The 14,854-nt window shown below is 40.0% G+C and overlaps 2 pseudogenes; both read right to left on the reverse strand.

The window, feature by feature from the left end:
- Positions 1-6,376: 6,376 nt before the first annotated feature.
- On the reverse strand, positions 6,377-6,885 carry LOC103742510 (annotated as a pseudogene).
- A 1,966-nt stretch (positions 6,886-8,851) lies between these two features.
- Positions 8,852-12,830, reverse strand: LOC103742699 (annotated as a pseudogene).
- Positions 12,831-14,854: the final 2,024 nt, after the last annotated feature.

A 14,854-nucleotide genomic window follows, 5' to 3' on the forward strand; every position in this document is an offset into this window, starting at 1 on the left:
ATAGTAACCAGCATGAGGTTTCAAAATACATAAATATATAATGAAAAGCTTAAATATAGCTAGTTAACTTGCATTTCCTCACAAAGTTATCATTGTTTTATGATAATGCCCAATATTTATTCTCTTACTATTTTTTCAAGAATAAAATACATTGATATTAATCATAATGAACAGTAGATCTCGTGACTGTGTTATTCTCCTGCCTAGCTTTAATTCTTTTTAATTTTTTTGTTATCTCCTAAATATGCCATTTATTAGTTTTCTTAATTATAAGGTGTCTTTACATACATGCAGGCATAACAGTCATACACATAAGACAAATATAAATAAATCTTAGAAAAATTTAAAAAGGGGCTGAAGAGATGGTTCAGTGGTAAAGAGTACTGGCTATTCTTGTAGAAGACCTGGGCTTGAATCACAGCACCCACATGGCAGCTAACAACCATCTATAACTTCAGTTCCAGGGGATCTGACATCCTCTTCTGTCCTCCGTGGGCACTGAATGACATGGGTGCACTTGCAAACATGCAGACACAACACTCATACACACAATTTTTTTTTAAAGTATAAGATATCAATAGCATGGACATATTTTTTAAAAATTTTATTTTTTATTGAACTTTTGTGTATTTCATACAGAACATCTTAATCACTTTATATCCCCTTCCCCAATGGCCCCAATCCCCCCCATTGGAATTTATACATTCTGTCATTTGTGTTAAGGCCTATCATGTCAAGTCAGTGTCCCCAGATGTCCCTCAGTGCAAATTGATCCACTGAGGTCTAGTTAGCCTATCTAGAATTCCTCCCTTTAAGAAGATCAGCTTTTCCTTACCCAGAAGTAATCAGCTACCAATAATTTTTCAACTAAAATTGGGGCCTGATTCTATTTCTACAGTTCTGTTCTGGGTTTTTGCAGGCTTGAGTTTGCATAGGTCTTGTGCATGCTGACACCATTGCTGTAGGTTCATATGAGCAGGGTTCCAGAAGCCTGTAGGACTCTATTTGCATGGTCATGTACCTCCTCCCTGGGTCTTACAATCTTCTGCCCCATCTTCTGCAATGATTCCTGAGCTCTGGGTGGTTGAAGTTTAATAGGGGAGTCCTGTCCAAGGACCCACACTCTGCTGACTCCTATTCTCTACGTTTTGGCTATTTATGACTTTTTGTGTTCTTGGTCCTCTGTTGCATGAGGAAGATTCATTAATGAGAATCAAGATTTTCATTAGTGTCCTCTTTACCCCTTGTTCTATGTTCTGTGAGCCTTAGGTGTAGAGGTTGTATTGTAGATTTGCCACTTAGACTTGGGAAATTCACAGACACTCTCCGTGTGTGACCATTTGTGGAACTCTGTAATAATCTCTGCCTGTAGAAAAAGAAGCTTCTTTGATGGTTGGTGACTTGTTTGTACATGTAAGGATTCATAGTTTGCACATAGCAATAAATCATGTTTGTCTAGGAATGTGACAGCCTTGGGGTTTTCTCTAAGATCTATGACCTCTCCAGCTTTGTGTATTTGGCTAGGTTTACAGTACTACACATGAGTTTCCTCCCACTGAGCAGGCTTCAAGTCCAATTAGGCAGCTGTTGATTACCCTCAAGATAAAAGTGCCACTACTCCACCAATGCCATTTGCTGTGCTGGTCTTTGATGTGGTTATTAAGCCTTGAAGCTTGGTCTGGATCATCAATCAATGTTCTCATTTAGCAGCTTATATAGTGCTCTCCAACACTATGAGAGCTAGCCTTCAGGGGAGGTGACTTCCAGGTAAGTTCCAGCTCCACTACTACAAATCCTGTGTCTGAAGTATGTCCTGTCTTCAACAATAGGATCTTACCTTCAAGTTCTGGGAGTCAATCAAGGGCTGAGGCAGTAGCCTGTATAAATTTTAGGAGTCTCTTGGACTACCCTGGCCAACAACTCAAAGAAAGGTTTCTCCTGTCTGACATTGTTTCTTGTTATGCAGTCTTCAGCTGTACACATGGACTCATGTAGACATACTATATGTGTAGGTTTTGGAATAATATGGTTCCCTCTGGTTTTTTACACTAGCTATGCATTATTTATCTCTCCTCTCTCTCCCTCTCTAACCCTCCATCTATGCCCACCCTATTTAACATATATACATTTTCCCCATTTCTCCCTTCACAATTCCTTTCTCCTATGGTCCCACTGCTCTTGAGCTCCTTTTACCCCTTTATCCCCATAGTTCCTTCTATAACCCTCCCTTTCCCCTTCCTCTTTAAAATGCCCCCATTTTACCATTTCTCTCTTAGAAACACCTGTCTCCTACTGTTCTTCTCTTTCGGTTCCTTCTTTTCCTTTATCTCTCCTGGTTCTTGCAGTTACATGAGGATATATACTGACATATAAAGATCTGTTGCTAGGATCCATGTAGTAAAGCAGTTTCCAGTTCTACCCATTTACCTACATATTTCATTATTTTGTCTTTCTTTACCATGGAGTAGAACTCCATTGTATAAATGTACCACATTTTCATTATCCACTCATCAGTTGAGGGTCACTTAGGTTGCTTCCATCTCTCAGCTCTTGTGAAAAGAGCAGCAACAAATATGATTGTACAAGTATATCTGCGATAGAATGAGTCCTATGGATATATGCCAAGGAGTGGTATAATCGGGTCATATGGTACGTTCATTTGTAGCTTTTTAAGAGTTTTCCATACTGCTTTCCATAGAGGTTGAACAAGTTTGCAATCCCACCAGCAGTGAATGAATGTTCCCCTTTCCCCACATCCTCTCCAGCATTTGGTATCATTTGTTCTCTTAATCTTAGACAATCTGTCTAGGGTAAGATGAAATCTTAAGGTGGTTTTAATTTGCATTTTCCTAATTACCATCTTGAATGCTTTTTAAGATGTTTCTTAGCCATCTTTATTTCTTCTTTTGAGAGCTCTCTGTTCAGATCTTTAGCCCATCTTTTAATTGGGTCATTTGTTTTCTTGATTCTTTGTTTTTTTGAGTTCTTTGTATAGTCTGAATGTTAAACCTTTGTCAGATATGTCACTGGTGAAGATTTTCTCACACTCTGTGGGTTTTCTCTTTACTTACTTGGTTGTTTATTTTGCTGTACAGAAGCTTTTTAGTTTAATGAGGTCACACTTGCTGATTGTTGACCTTATACATATATCTTGTAGGTTATGGCCAATGTTTTCTTCTAGCAGTTTCAGAGTTTCAGGTTTCATATTCAGGTCTTTGATCCAGTTGGAGTTGACTTTTGGGCCAGGCAAAAGATAAGGATCTAGTTTCATTTTGCTACAGGTGGAGATCCAGTTTTGCCAGCACCATTTGTTGAAGATGCTGTCTTTCCTCCATTGTGTGTTCTTGGCACCTTTGCCAAATATCAGGTGGCTGAAGTTGTATATACTCATGTTTGAGTCTTCAATTATGTTCCATTAATCTATGTATCTATTTTTGTGCAAGTACCATGCTGTTTTATGGCTATAGTTCTGCAATATAGTTTGAAATCGGGTATGGTAATCCTCCCAGTGTTGATCTTTCTGTTCAGGGTTGCTTTGGCTATCTGGGGTCTTTTGTGCTTTCATATGAATTTAAGGATTTTTTTTTCCTAATTCTGTGAAGTACGTCATGGGGATTTTCATTGGGATTGCATTGAATCTACATATTGCTTTTAGTAGGATGGTCATTTTCATAATATTAATTCTTCCAATCCGTGAACATGGGTGGTCCTTCCATTTGGTGTCTTCTTCAATCTCTTTCTTTAAAGATTTAAAAATTTCATTCTAGAGACCTTTGATGTCTTTGGTCAGGTTTATTCAGAAATATATTTTTTTGAGGCTATTGTGAATGGGAGAGTTTCCATGTATTCTTTCTCTGATTGCTTGCTATTATTGGTATATAGAAAGGCTACTGATTTTGTAGACTGATTTTGTAACCTGCCATTTTACTGAAAATGTTAATCACGTCTAGGAATTTTCTGGTGAAATTTTTGGGATCTCTTAGGTGTAGTATCATATCGTCTACAAAAAAGGGATAATTTGATCTCTTCTTTTCCAGTTAGTACTCCTTTCATTTCCTTCTCTTGTCTTATTGCTCTAGCAAGAGTTTCAAGCAGTATATTAAAAAGGAGTGGCTATCGTGGACATCCTTGTATGATTCCTGATTTTAATGGGAATGTTTCCAGGCTTTTTTTCCATTTAGTGTGATGTTGGCTGTGGGTTTGTTATATATGGCTTTAATTATGTTGAGGTATGTTCCCTCCAGTCCAGTTCTCTCTAGGACTTTTATCATAAATGTATGCTGAATTTTGAGAAAAGCCTTTTCTGCATCTATTAGATGACCATGAGATTTTTGTCTTTGAGTCCATTTACATAATTTATGACACTTATTGACTTATGTTTATTGAGCCATCCCTGCATCTCTGGAATAAAGCCTACTTGATCATGGTGGATGATATTTTTGATGTGTGTCTGTATGTGATTTTCAAGTATTTTGCTGAGAATTTTTGTGTCTATGTTCATTAATGATATGGGCCTACAGTTTTCTTTTTTGGATGTATCTTTACTTGGTTTTGGTGTTAGAGTGATGCTGGCTTCATAGAAGGAATTTGGGAGTTCTCCCTCCTTTTCTACCTTTTTGAGTAGTTTAAGTAATATTGATTGTAGATCTTTAAATGTCTGACAGAATTCTGCTGTGAATCCATCTGAGCCTGGGATTTTTTTTCAGTTCTGAGGTTTTGTATTACTGTTTCAATTTCCTTGTATGTTATGAGTCTGTTTAAACTGTTGATCTCTTCTTGGTTTAGCTTTGGTAAGTCCCATGATTTTAGATATCCATCCATTTCCTTTAGGTTTTCAAATTTAACAGAGTATAGGTTTTTAAAGTATTTCCTTATAACGTTTGGGATCTTTTTGCTGTTTATTGTGATGCTCCCTCTTTCATCTCTGATTTTTTAATTTGGATTTGCTCTTTCTTTCTTTTGGTTAACTGGGATAAGGGTCTGTCCATCTTGTTTAGCTTTTCAAAGAACCAGCACTTAGATTCATTGATTCTTTGTATTGTTTTCTTTGTTTCTGATTCATTAATTTCTGCTCTGATTTTTGTTATTTCTCCTTGTCTTCTGGGTTTGGATTTAATTTGTGCTTGCCTTTCCAGAGTTTTGAGTTGCAATGTTAAGTCATTTATTTGTGCTCTTTCTGATTTTTTAATGTAGGCACTTAGAGCTATAAACTTCCCTTTTGGACTGCTTTTAAAGTGTCCCAGAGGTTTTGTTGTTTGTATTTTCCTTTTGTTTAGTTCCAGGAATAGTTTTCTTTCTTTCTTAATTTTCTTCTTTGATCCATTCATCATTCAGGAATATGTTGTTTAATCTCCATGAGTTGTGTAGTTCAGTGTTGATTTTAAGCTTTATTGCATTGTGGTCTAATAGAATGCATGGATTTTTTTTTCAAATTTTTTTGTATTTGTTGAGGTTTTTTTTGTGACCCAGGATGTAGTCAATTTTAGAGAACATTCCATGGGGTGCTGAATAGAAAGTGAATTCTTTGGCATTTGGGTGGAATATTTGGAAGATGTCTATTAGGTCCATTTGATGTGTCATGTCATTTAATTGAGATATCTGTTTATTTTTTGTCCAATTGATTTGTTTAATGGAGACAGTGGGTTGGGATTAATCTGTGTCTTAAAGTCCTATAGTACTGTTTTTATGAAATTGGGTGCACCAGAGTTTGGTGCATATATGTTCATGATTGTAATATCTTTTAGTCAATTGTTACTTTGATCAGAATGAAATGACCCTCTTTATTTCTTCTGATTAGTTTTACTTTGAAGTCTATTTTGTCAGATATTAGAATTGCACTCCTGCTTGTTTCTTAGTGCCATTTGCTTGGAATATTCTTTTCCATCTATGGTGGTTTCAATAAAAATATCCCCCATAGGCTCCAAGTATTTAGACATTTTGTCCCCAGTTGGTGGTGCTGCTTTGGGAGGTCTTAGAAGGTGTGGCTATCCTGGAGGAAGCACGTCACTGGAGGTGGGCTTAGAGAGTTCTTAAGCCTTGCCAGATCTCCAGTTGATCTCATGTTTCCTGTGCCTGCTTGAAGATGTAGAACTTAGCTTCTGCTCCTTCTCCAGCCACCTCCAGCCACCATGCCTCCTTGCCATGATGGACTGTAATTCCCTTGGAACAGTAAGCTTAAATAAACTCTCCCTTTATAAGTTGCTTTGGTCATTGGTTCTATCATAGCAACAGAAAATACACCATCCTTTCACCTTACGGTAGTGCCTGTCATTGATGATGAGATGGGTTTCTTGCAGATAACAAAAAGATGGATTTTGTTTCTTTTTTTTTCTCAGAAATAAGTTTATTATGAACATTATTATTAGCCAAATTAGTTTTAATCAAAATTTAGTATTATGGGATCATGTCCTGTTGTCTTCACAAATACAAGAAAGTCTTCTGGGCTCAATCCCATGGTTGCAGCATTAGTCATTGGGTGAAAGTATACCTTTTCATGTCCACCTTCCAGAAAAGCAGAATCTAAAACGAACTTAATATCTCCATCATCACAGAAGAGTGCCAGAGGCATTGCACAGCCTTGACCAACTTTTAGTGTTTCTAGCATGGCTGTTTCATCAGCAAACCACAGATTTCCACTTCCAACACCTGCTTGCCAAGATCATTTAAATTAAATTGTGTATTGTGAAGAACTGTTACCAGCCAACAGGTTTTTTTTTTCTTTTTGTCTTTAAGAAATAAATTCTTACTTTGTGCTCCTTTTAGGTGTTGAATATGAGGCATCATTTCTTCAACTGTGAATACCTCAGGGTGCTTGACCACTTCTGTGCAGATAGCGAGGGTGCCCAGCCTTTGCTCTAGCTCTGCCCCTAGTTTGGGGCCCGCCATCTTGCCACTATGCCGACAGCCTTGGATTTTGTTTCTTTCTTTTTTTTTTTTTTTTTTTTTTTTTTTTGCATGTGAGACAAGGTCTCCCTGTAGGCCCAGGTGTCCTGGAACTCACTATGTAGACCAGGCTGGCCTTGAACTCACAGAGATCCACCTGCCTCTGCCTCCCAAGTGCTGGGATTAAAGGCGTGTGCCACCACGCCCGGCCCTAATTTTGTTTCTTAACCCATTCAACTATCTTGTATCTTTTGATTGGGAGTTCAGTCCATTGATATTTAAAGTTATTATTGAAAGATTTGTATTGGTTGCCCTCATTTTAATTTCTAATTGCATTCTTGGTCCAATTTTGTGTTTCCACAATTATACCTTCATTTAGTTTCTTTCTGTTTCTCCTTGAGTATAGTTCTTCCTTTCTCCATTCTTTGTATTACTTCAAGTACTCTCTGAAGAGATGGTTTTGTGGACATGTATTCTTTAAGCCTATTCGTGCCATGGAAGATTTTTCTTTCCCCTTCAACTATAATAGGCATTTTTGCTGAGTAAAGTATTCTGGGTTGGTATCTATGGTCATTTACAACTGAGAATACTTTGGTCCAGGCTCTTCTGGCTTTCATAGTTTGCATTGATAAGTCTGCTGTAATTTTGATGGGTTTTCCTTTATACGAGGCTTGCTTTTCTTTTACAGCTTTCAGTATTGTCTCTTCTGTACATTTAATATTTTTACTATGATATTCTGTGGGGAGTTTCTTTTCTGGTCCCATCTCTTCCATGTTCTATGTGCTTTTTGTATTTGTATGCAGGTGTATTTCCTTAATTTGGGAAATTTTCTTCTACAGTCCTGTTGAAGATCTGATAAATACCATTATCCGGAAATTCTCCTCCTTCTATGCCTATGATGTGTACATTTGGTCTTTTCATGGTGTCCCACATTTCCTGCATATTCCATTCCTGTGTTTAAAAAAAATCATAATCTTTGCTTGAACAGTCCAATTCTTCATCATCCAGTGTTGATATGCTGTTTTCCATTTCATTCATTTTATCCACAGATGGATGATTAGATAGATAGATAGGTAGACATAGAGAGATAGGTAGAATGGACTTTCTCCTGTTTTTTCAAATTGACTTGAGTTTTTCATTTTCTTCTTCATTTCAGCCTGAGTTTTCCTCAATATTTCCATCTCTTTTGTGAATTCAGTCAGAAGTTTATCCCTATCTTCTTTTAGTTCTTTGATTTGTTTGTGTGTTCTTTAAACTCGTTGAATTCTTTGATCATGTTTATGATTGTTCTTTTAAATTCTGTGTCCTGGTTTATCTCTAGGAGGTTCTCTTTGTAGCATTCTTCTGTAGGACTGGTGGTGTTTGGTGGGAACATATTATTTTAGTTTTCCGTATTATTATTTTTCCATTGTGATTTTGGCATATGGATTTCTTTTGTTTGTGAGTCTGGTATGAAACTCAAGCCTTCCTTCACTGAGTGGAAGTCTGATTCTGTTTGTATTATTGATGTGCCTTGGTTGTTTTCTTGTTGGGTATGTAAAGCTGATTGAGCCAGGCTTCAGGTTCTCTTTTTTAATTTTATATTGGAAGGACCAGATGGCTTCAGTCCAGCTATTTAGGTGCTCCTGCAGAGGCCTAATCAGGGGCCATTCACATACTCTCAGGCTTCCTCCTAAGGTCTGGACACCTACTAGGGAGCAGTCACAGCAAAATTTGGGAAGCTCACTAGCGGGGAGGACTGATTTAGGCACTCTCAGGCAGTCTACCAAGGTCTAGTCCCCTACTGAAGGACAGAGAAGCCTAGACCTGGAGCAGCCGGAGGGGCTGTAAGTGGTTCCAACATAGGGTGATGGGCATGGTGTGATTTAGGAATCTCACTACCACACGGAGGCCAGGCCCAGGTACTCTCAGGCAGTATACGAAGGTTTGCCATGAACACATTTTTAACTTAGTAGAACATTTAATTGTATCACTTTCCCATCAATCCATCCAAGACATTTAGGGCTTTTATTGGCCATTCCCACTGGTTGGCAGGAGACCCCTCCACTATGGTTTCCATTGCAACATTTTTCTTGCCAGACTTAGTTCTTGTTCAGCCTAAAGAATCACCTCTTCTACTTGACCCCCCTGAAGCAAGTCTTTTAATTTTTTAACATCTGGTTCTGCTTTAACCATACCCAGCTTCTCATTTGCAATCTGTTCTGTGTATTTTCTGTACACAGCATTTTTAGGGAAATGCTGAAGAACTTCAAGAATCTTTGTGTACAATAGTCTTAGCCTCTCATGTGGAGTGTTGCACACTGCCCATCCCACAAGGCAGTGGTCTTCATCAACATGCTGCCATGACCTAATTTTGTATATTTTAACCAATATCTTCCTAATCCTTCCACCCCACAACCATACCAGATTCTGGGAATCAGTAGTCTCCTGTTTCTATCACACAAGCTTTTTAAGATTCCATATATGAGATCATGTAATATTTGTCTCTTTAAAATCTGGCTTATCTGACTCAACTTGGTGTCTTTTAGGACTCTCCTTCAGGAGCCATGCTTAGCCGTTCATTTGTGGTGGGTATTGGGTTGGTTTCATGTCTTGGCTGTTGTCATTACGGCTGGAATACAATGGAGCGGCACAAACATTTCTCTGACACTAATCCATTGTGTGTGCATGTGTTTCATCCAATTTTTCCCTTTTCCCTCCCTGGGCAACTGGAGCTTGCTCTCTGAGGACTCTAGGGTCTCCTGGTCCTGATGTGGATTGACAAACCGACATAAGACATTCTATTTGGATTTTAGCATGGTTTATATGACATCCGGGGAAAGGATGACTTACAAAGCATAAGCTCCCATAGTCCATTTAAACATTTTGATTAAGCTTTGAGATCCGTGTCACCACAGCTGCTCTTCTAGACCACGACCTACCTGAAGTCTGCCAGCTGTCCATGCACCGACTCGCCCTATTGGGGTCACAAGGAGTCCATGGTGCCCCTTGGGGTCTGTGCAGGCTGGCTTGCCCCACTTGCCCACCATTCCACAAGCTGACTCCTCCTCCTTTTTCCCAGTGTGCTCTGCTTCTCCCTCTTTTCCTTGGAGGACGATTTACCCAACAGCGTGATACTAGGAATTGAATCCAGGGTCTCACACATTCTAGGTAAATACTCTACCACTGAGCTACATCCTCTACTCTCATTTTAAAATGTTTGATTTTGAGATGAGATCTCCTTAATCTACCTAGGCCAGACTTAAACTTGTGGTCCTCCTGCTCAATTTTCCAAGAGGCTGGGATGACCAGACCTGTGTTACCAGGACTGGCTAAGTCTACATTGTTTGTATGTACCCCTAGCACTGGGACTGCAGGATCTAAGCCAGGTTTTCTTAATAAAGAAATCAGGGCACACATAGTAGTAAGGCCTTTTTTTTTTTTTTTTTTTTTTTTCCCCTCAGAAATGCTGATTGCCATTGGCAAGGCTGTGCACCAACTTCGTCACTCTTATGTCTCTGGTTCCTTTGGGGTAATTTTCCTTTGTGTTGTCTGACTGCACCCACTCTCCCAGAGCCCCTTAACAGGGGCACAAATGGCCCTATTCAGAGATGAAAAGGTGAGACCATGCAGTTGACAGAAGCTCCTTTTTGTGTGGTGCAAGTTCAAAGTACTGGGCTTAAGGAAGGAAAGCAGTTGTTAAACAGGGATGAATGGGATCCGATGGGAGACACAATTCTAAAAAGAAACAAGCAATTGCCATGCTCATTACTTTATGAAATGGTATGACTTTCTCAGATCAGCCCAGATTCAGCCAGGACTCTCCCTGGAAGGCCACATTGGGATTTTCATGTACCCTGGATACCTTTGCCAATGTGGGTCTCTTCCTTCATTAAAAATGCTAACATTTGTGTGTATGGCTGTGCTCATGTTAAGTCAAATTTTTAATATCATATGCTAAATTATTTCTTTAACCTAGAAACTTTTCTTCTGCTTTTAAAGTAAATTAACTTTTTGTGGACCTTGAAATCATGGCCTAGACTTTTGGTACTGTGCCAGGTACCTACTGGCTAGGTGAACTCTGACTGGAGTGGCTTAATGGAGGGGAAGATCAGTAGAACGTCAGAATAGTATCAGGGAACACAGCACACAGCTGCCTAGCCATGGTATTTTGTGAAATATGGTGGGGCTTCTTTTCATAAGTGAGATGGGATGCTTTTCAAGGTTGAGAACACAGAAGTGGCATGATGTAACATTACAATTTTTTCACATTGATTGATTATTGATAGATTGATTTATTGTGTGTGTGGGGGGTGTGTGTGTATGCCATGCCACGTGTGGAGGTCAGAGGTCAACTTGCAGGAGTCAGTTTCCACCATGTGGGTCCCAGGGATTGCACCCAGGTTGTCAGGCTTGACAGCAAGAGTCTTTACCCACTGAACCACCTTGTCAGCCCCATGATGTCACATTATATAGAGAGAGTCTCTTTTGTGGAGACTATTCTACATGAGGCAAGGATCTGATCACAAGGACCAGGAAAGAGATGTACATGCCCTGGGAGGTGGTAAGAAGTGGTCAGATTCCACAGAAACATTAAAGGTTGGGCAGAAAAGCTTTGCTGATGGATTTAGTGTTAATGCTAGGTGATTTGTGGACTTCAAAGTCCTTGTTAAACAACTAGAGGAGCAGAATTGTGATTTTAAGATAAAGGAAAAGTGTGGGGAAGCACATCGGAAGCAGAAAGCAGGAATTTCATTTTGGACATGTTAATTTTTGATGTTTGTTAGGCATCCAAGATTTGTTGTATATCTGGAGTTTAGAAGGCAGTCCAGGTTAGAGGCAGAAATTTAGGGCCCTGCTCACAGATATTTAAGTCAGGGGAGAGGAGATGCTGGGAGAAGGCGAGGGGTTACTATGGAGACCTAGATGAGATGGCACCCCCTGCCCAAGACTAAAATCTCAGGTACTCTGATTATTAGCCATCAGGAACATGAAATCAAGAGACTTCCTAGTAGTGGCCAGCAGCGATGGAGAGAGAGTTACCATTGAATGCCAAATGTAGATGCATCCATGAGCAAGTGCTTTCAAACTCTGGCCATCTCAGTCTGCTTAACAGCCCATGAAATTATGGCACACCCACAAACTTCCTTCCTGATGAGGGGGAGAAGCTAAGCATTATCTGCTGCCAAAAATGGAGTGGAAAATAAATCTAACCACCATCCGTTGCTCCTCTATCTGATAAATAAAGAAATTTAAACAACCTTATGCAGTTCAACAAAGTCAGAAATATCCCTAAAGTTTTTCTGGGGGGAAGAGTCCTTTCTGTAGATGAAGTGCCTGCCCTGGTCATGTCTAAAGAGGGCACCTCTCAGGAGTGCATGATTTTGCATGGAGCATGTCCCCATGGCTGGGGTGAGGCAGGAATCCAGCACCCAATCTTGCTGTAGATGTGGACATGTGGGCATGAAGAGGAGCTCAGAAAACAATGAAAAACATGGCTCAGATCTAGAAGTCAAGAACTCAGTCCCAGGTACCATGAGACAGTCACTGGGTACAGACTGAAATATATATTTTGAAGCTGTAATGTCAGTGCCATGGGATGTAGTGGGTCCTTTGGGGGATAGTTGTCAGCAGGGTCAGCCCTCAGTATGGGGTCAATGCCCTCACAGAAGAGATATGCGTGATGACTTCTCTCTGCTCTATGAAGATCCAGCTGCAAACTAAGAGTGCTCTGACTAGACACCAAAACCTGTTGCACCTGGATTTTGGCCTTCCCAGGCCCCAGAACTGTGAGAGTAAATATCTGTAGTGTAATTGATTTGGCCCATGGCATTCTATTACTTCAATCAGAGTTGACATTGGCTTTGAACCAAATACATATCACACAGCAGAAAAGGTTACTTGTATGACTGTCACAGACTTAGTCAGACATCGGCAGGAAGTACCGGGTCAGCAGCCAGGGCTGCCATTGTGGGAACTCAGATGATTTTATGAGGCTGGCAGAAGAACGTCTTGGGATATAGTCTGGGATACAGCTTTAAAAGCATATGAATAACAACAAGAAGATGCGTGGGAGGAGAAAGCAGGTTGCTGTTGCTGCACGAGGCTGTGAAGGCAACGGAAGCTTCTGGGCTACTTAGGAATAACTTTTTTTAAACTGCCAATTTTGAAGACTATATTCTGACACAAGAAATATAAATATTCTGCTTGCATAGAAATACATTTTTATTAAATTTCAAGGTAGTAGGACTGGAGAGATGGCTCAGCAGTTAAAAGCTCTGACTGATCTTGAAGAGGATCCAGGTTGGCTCTCCAGTTACCACATGTAGGCTAACAACCATCTGTAACTCCAATTCCAGGGAATCCAACACCCCTTTCTGGCTTCCACAGGCATTGCATGCATGAGGTCAAAACAGTCACACACATAAAAACAAATAAATTTTTTTTGGGGGGTCTTTTTGAGACAGGGTCAGCCTGTCGCCATAGCTGGCCTAGATTCACTATGGAAAGCAGGCTGGCCTCAAACTCACAGAGAACCTCCTGCCTCTGCCTCCCAAGTGCTGGGACTCAAGGCGTGCACCACTATGCCAGGCTAAAATAAATAAACTTTTGTAATTAAGTAATTTAAGGTTGCATACAAAGCAATAGGTTTCTTGATGGAATGCTTGTGATACTCTGTTCTTATTTGCCCTTCCCCACTGTCTTCCCTTGCCCCCCTGTACCCCTCTTGCTGGTCCACTTCCTCCCAGAGCCCAGTTTTTGCTCTCAGATCATATGGATTCCATTATTCTCCTTTTCTCCCTTCCTCCTCTCCCCTCCCTTAAGAGCTCTTCTTCTCTTCTTCCTCTCTCCTGGCCCTCTTTCTAGTTTCATCTCTCTCTCTCTCGCTCTCTCTCTCATTCTCTCTCTCTCTCTCTCTCTCACACACACACACACACACATGCACACACAAATATAGTCTCTGCATAGAAGAGAAAATGTGGTCTTTGTATTTCTGAGTCTGGCTTATTTCACTTAACATTATGATTTCAAGTTTCACACATTTTCCTGAAAATGTCATGATTTCATTTTTCTTTACAGGAGAAGAAAATTCCATTGCATATATGTACCATATTTTCTTAATCCATTCTGACACTATGGAAATAAGCATAGAAGCTTCTCAAGAAAACTAAAAAAGATAATTACCATATGGCCCAGCTACACCCTTCTGGGTATACACTCAGTCTTACTGTAGAGATACTTTCACATCCATGTTTATTGCTGTATTATTCACAATAGCTGAGAAGTGGAAGCAACCTAGCTATCTATCAATAGAAATATTTTTATTGGGTACTGAAGATTGATAAAAGATTTTCCTAGTTTAAAAATGTGACAGGAAATGTCTTCTTCGACAAAGAGCATAACATGAACAAATGTGTGAAATGATCAACAGGAGTGTCCAGGGTCAGGTGAACAGTTCAGGGAGTTAGGAGATGTGTGAGAAGGTGGTGGGCAACATGGCTTCAGAGACCACTGCATGGCTGCAAAGCACCTATGGACCCTGGAGTTTCATCTTGCAGGTGAGTAAATTTGCACACCAGAGAGACATAGACACAGCGCTAAACACATCCCTGGAGGGTTGAAGAGATGGCTCAGTGGTGAGGAGCACTGGCTGCCTTGCAGAGGATCCAGGTTCTGTTCCCAGCACACACATGGTGGCTAACAACTGTAACTCCTATTCCAGAGGCTCTGATGCCCTCTTCTGGCCTCCTCTGGCATGCATGTGGTGTACATATATACATGCAAAGAAACACACATATACACATAAAATAAGAATAAATCTTTTTAAAGAAACAACAGTCGAGCATGTAGACACATACTTTTAATCTCTGCACTCTGGAGGCAGAGGCAGGTGCATCTCCATGTGACTGAGGCCAGTTAGGCCACTACACAGTGAATTCCAGGCCAGGGGCTACAGGGAGACCCTGTCTCAAAAAAAAAAAAAAAAAAAAAA

This window comes from Nannospalax galili, unplaced genomic scaffold (genome assembly GCF_000622305.1).
Source record: "Nannospalax galili isolate Female #2095 unplaced genomic scaffold, S.galili_v1.0 scaffold571, whole genome shotgun sequence".
In the NCBI taxonomy this organism is placed as follows: Eukaryota; Metazoa; Chordata; class Mammalia; order Rodentia; family Spalacidae; genus Nannospalax; species Nannospalax galili.